The following is a 4,995-nucleotide window of genomic DNA, read 5'->3' on the forward strand; positions in this document are numbered from 1 at the left end:
AAAGAATATTTGATGGGTGCTTAAGATAAAGAATCCAGAGGACCGTGGAGAGTTTCAACTTGAGGGCTATGGGGTTAAACTGATGTTAATGTGGACATACTATGGGCACATCCGGATGAAAACTTGAGATATGGGGCCTGACCTCTGGCCAGAGTTGGAACTCTAACTCTAAATTTGAGCTCAAGAGCCTAAAGATACCTGAAGCTTCTAGACTAGACCAGTTCACTAAAAAGATGAGTTTAAAAATGAGTAGGGCATGGTTTTTATGCCATACGGTGGGGAGCTCTGGGTGGAGATGTGACTGGCGATGCCCTGAGAATCCCCAGTCAGTCCTGGGGCAGATTCAGAAGCATGTGGATGGAGAAGAACAAATCCACAGGGGCCAGGGCACCTAATTTATCCCAGGCCACGCTAAAGCTGCTCACGAATGACTCCAAGTGAACCCAACGTCTCAGATTCCTTTGACTGGGAGTGACCTCTACTAATCGTCTAAGCCAGGAAGGTCCAGCTCTGCTCACCCTGCCCTGAACCCATATTCAGAGGTGTGGACCCCAGGAATGGCTGAACGGCCTTGGGAGTCGATTGGTAAGAGTCTTTTGAGCCCATTCATGGTGGTACTTTTTCTAGTCATTGAGATACCGTTGAATATACAAATCAAGCAAAGAGGCCCCAAGTGGGAGCGGGGAGAGGAAATTAGTTGGAATGAGCCTGAAAAAGGAACAGAGATGGAATTTGGGAGCATTATAAGGTTTACGAGGGGCAAAAGTGTGTGTGTACGTGTGTGTGTGTGTGTGTGCATACATGCACACACATGTCTGCACAGACGCTTATGCCTCCCTGCATCTGGGCTAGGATTTGATGAAGATTCTGATCTTATAGCAGGGAAACCCAATAATATGGAAAGGAAAGATAAAGGCAGATTTAACTTTGAAATGAGCTCAGATTTGGAGGCGGCAAGGTTTTATTATTCCTGGTAAGTAAATGAGAAGGTATATAGAAGTGATAATATCTATATTTGCTACCTTGGCTTCAAACTGATTAACGTTATAAGCTCATTGTTTTATAACTGTTGACTTTCTGTTCCTGGCCAGCAACTCGAAGAATTCCAAATTGAGCCCCCAGCCCAAAATATACAGAATCTGAAATTCTACCAGGTAAGATTCATTCCTTCTGATCCTGGCCAACTTTTGGTCTTCAAGATTTCTTTTCAAAGGATAAATACTCCCGAGAGTGCTAACTCCTTAAATCTTTATCTCTTAATGCCTTATAGAGAGGATTAGTGGATTAGCCCAGGGTTGGCCTGGAGTAATGAAGGATTTAAAAAAGGAAAAAGTGTAAGGGAAGGCATCAATAAAAAAAAGCGTCTGCTTTTGCATAGAGCTGGTTTTATTGCTTCTGTCTTGTGTAGACCCTGAGAAAGTACTGACCTGTTTCATCTGCAGGGATGGTGAACATTTTCATAGTTCGGGGTCATTGATTACTCACTGAAGGCCTCCCATCACACACAGAAAGCTGTATAGAGACTTCGTGTCCAGTTTGGGGCAGTTCTAGAAATCTTGATTTATTGATGCAATAAACATTTATTGAGCCTCTGCTATATAGCAGACACTTTTAAATTACAGTGACCAAGACAAGAAAAATCCTTACCCCTGCAGAGCTTACTTTCTGGTGGGATGGGCAGAAAGACAATAAACAAATAAGTGACACGCATAATGGTCCAATGATAATAAGTACAATGGAGAAGAGTTAAGAAACAGGAGAAGGTTGGGGTGGGGAGCAGTGGGCAACATTAGATGTGAACTTTGGGCAAAGATCAGAATGAGAGCATGAACCACGTGGATATCTGAGGGACAGGGGCAGAACCAGCAAGCGCAAAGGCCCAGAAGCAGTCCCGCGGGCTAGGCCACATGAAGAAGACGGGGGAGGGCACTGTGGTGGAGTGTGGGGGAAGGGGGGAGACAGGGGGATGCAGGGCAGCGGAACAGGAGGTACAGTTGGTGAAGTACAGGAACCTCCTCACGTAAAACCTCCTGGGTGCTTTGTGAGGACTCTGCCTTTTATTGAGAATGAGATGGCAGGTGTGGATTGTGTGTGAAAAGATTCTAAGTGATCTAGCGTTGAAAGTGGGAGATTATGTGGACTCATCGGAATGTTAGGAAATAAAGCAGAAGTTTGTAAAAAGCTTTGTAAAAGACGGTCGTGGAGAGAGGCTTAACGAGAAGCCAGCGTCTGTCATCGACTGCTGTGAGCACTCTGGAAGATTCTCGAGGGCCATGGGCACTAACTAATGGGACCCATGCCCTGGCAGAGCTGGCTAGGAGGACACCCACCTGCACAGGGAAAGCTGGGGCGATGGGACCGGTCATCGCTGCTCCCCACACATTGACCAGATGGGTTCCGCAGCCACACCGATTTCTTCCCCCACAAGCCCAGAGGTCCTGCCCACGAACCTGCATCTCCTCCCACCCACTTGCCTGGTCTTAGGGACTTAGAGACTTAGAGACTAGAAAAGACACAACAAGAAAACCGCTCCTTAGAGAATACCCCGGCCTCTTTTCACTTCCTGTTTCTTTATCTCTGGCCTCTGGGTGAAATCTACACAAAGCAACAAGGAAGTCCAATCCAAGCATTGGATTTCTTTTCAGAACCATCTTCTTCTAGAGAACTGTCTTCTTCTCGAGATGACCAGGGTGATAGCATCATAGAGGGAAAGGAAGCTCCCGTAAGAGCCGGTTTTCAGTGCCAGCGTGGACACTGACGAGCTGTGCAATCGAGAAATGAACGCTGCCCGCCTGACCCTGGCCCCCGGGAACCACTTGGCACGTGTTCCTGCCCGGGGGAGATTCCATACGCAGTCATCAGTCATCGCTTGCACCAGGTAGCCCCCGTCTGCTCCCTCCTCCGTCCTGACCTCCCTTCGTATGGGGGTAAGAGAGCACCTGCGACAAGCCAGAGAAACCCATTTCTACCTGAATTAGGACACTTGGAGGAAGGGGCCGATGCGGGCTGGATGGGAGAGAGGGCCCGCCTGGAGCGCCGCCCTGATTCTGGCCTGCGTAGCCGCCCCTTCCACTCGCTTCCTACAATGAACCCTCTTCCTGGGATCACCTGTCGGGGAAGGGGGGATTCTCTAGCCAAAATCTCCTCACTGGAAAGGAAATCAGCTCCGGCTCTTCACGACCTCGGGGAAGCAAGGAAAGGAACTAATACCTATTGCTTGAAATATATTATGTGAATTCTTCCAAGGCGGTGGGACAGATATTTGGAGCCACTTAAATGTCATACTGTTTCATTCATTCACTCCCCTCTCAGTCCCCACATGGGTGACATCTCAGAGCCCTGATCTTCTTGGCTTCTTGTCTCTTCCCCTCCCTTCAACATTATCTAATTGGTGTCCCTGTATAGCTAAGCCAGTGACATTGAAGGTGAGACTATACCGAAGTACGGGGGAGCAGTAAGTCACGCGTCCCTGGACCTCCCCAATCCAGAACTTTAAGAAGTACTTTAGACAGAGTATGTCCAGATTATTTCACCCTGGAGCCCTACAGAAATAATAAAGATTTTACTTTACGTGCTCCGCCTATCCTGGGACCCATCTGCATTTGTAGATGCTGGTCTTACGTTATTTCGTTTTCCTTTAATAAACAAAGCCCCGCGTGCTAGCTGTTTTAGAATGTGGCATTAGGAGCGTTCGTCTCTGACAGATGGTCGTGCTTCCATTTATGAGCTATTGCAGACTATGGAACTTGCCATGTTCCTTTTTATTCCTTGGAAGTCAAGATGCTCGGAATTAACTTATGCGCTTATTTAAGACCCTGTGTTATAGTGGAGACTTAACAGACCAGGGGAAGTGGATATTCACGACAGTGGGATGTTACGTGTCCCTGCAGGCGTCTGAGGCTAGGGAATTCTGGGGGAAGGTAACAAAGGGGTACAACAACTGGGAGAGGGGGGTCTGTCTCAGGGAAGGGCTCTTCCTCTGGGCCTTCTCCACACTCCAGTGTCATCCCAATCATTGCTCCTTTGACCATAACCCCGGTGACCTCCCCAAGCACAGGGTGGGCTGTGCCCCTCCTCAAAACACTTTGATTTACCCTCTGCCCTTTAGAATGCTCTTCAGACTCCTTGAATGACATCAAAGATCCACCTTGTTAGTATCCTACACCTCAGAGTGTCTTAGAGCCTTTATTTTAATTCTACGTTTTGGCGCTGGCTCCAAGCAGAATGTCCCAGGGTATCCCAGGGTCCCCACATTTCCAGGGCCCTGACATCTATACCTGGTGTAGGATCTAGGCAGGAAGGCCACTGGAATTCCAGGACCCAGTCCGGCTAGGATTCAGCCACATAAGGGACTGGTGGGGTATAGCGAGAGAGCTCCCATCGTCCCACAGTCGTCCGCCAAACTTGTGCTCTCACCGGGCCTTAGCTCTGGGTGGTCCTTCTTCACACTCTAAGCACCTCACCCACCAACTTCAGACTTTCTCATCACTATTCAGAATAATTTCTCCACGTAATCCAATGGGACATTTAATGACTGTCTTTCTCACTAGTTCCTTGAGACCAACCCATTCCTTCTTTGTGCCCGTCACTGTATTTTTGCTACACTGCTTCACAGCTTCAGTAAACGTTCAAAACATGACTACTGAAGTAACGAATTGCAGAATCTGACTTTCTTCACTTACTTTTAAGTAGGAGTATTAGTCAAGCTATTGCCTCCCGCAAGACAATCTGAACCTTTTCTCCAATTATGTTTCTCCAAGTAGGAAACTGAATGTTTTAAAGAGGTTTCCCACACTGGCAGGCACCGAGGAGGTTTGGGGGGGCCTCGGAGGCCCGAGGCCATGGCATTCGCACCAGCGTTCTAGAGCGCCCGTCCTTTCCTAATGTTCCCCTCGGAAAAAGAGGAAAGAGCAAAGTAAAATCTACCAGACCCAGACTTTTGAGTGGCCGGTTTTCCCCAGCCCAACCATTCTGCTTTTCTTAGCATCTCTCTTT

Source organism: Pteropus alecto, unplaced genomic scaffold (genome assembly GCF_000325575.1).
Source record: "Pteropus alecto unplaced genomic scaffold, ASM32557v1 scaffold152, whole genome shotgun sequence".
NCBI classification, from domain to species: Eukaryota; Metazoa; Chordata; class Mammalia; order Chiroptera; family Pteropodidae; genus Pteropus; species Pteropus alecto.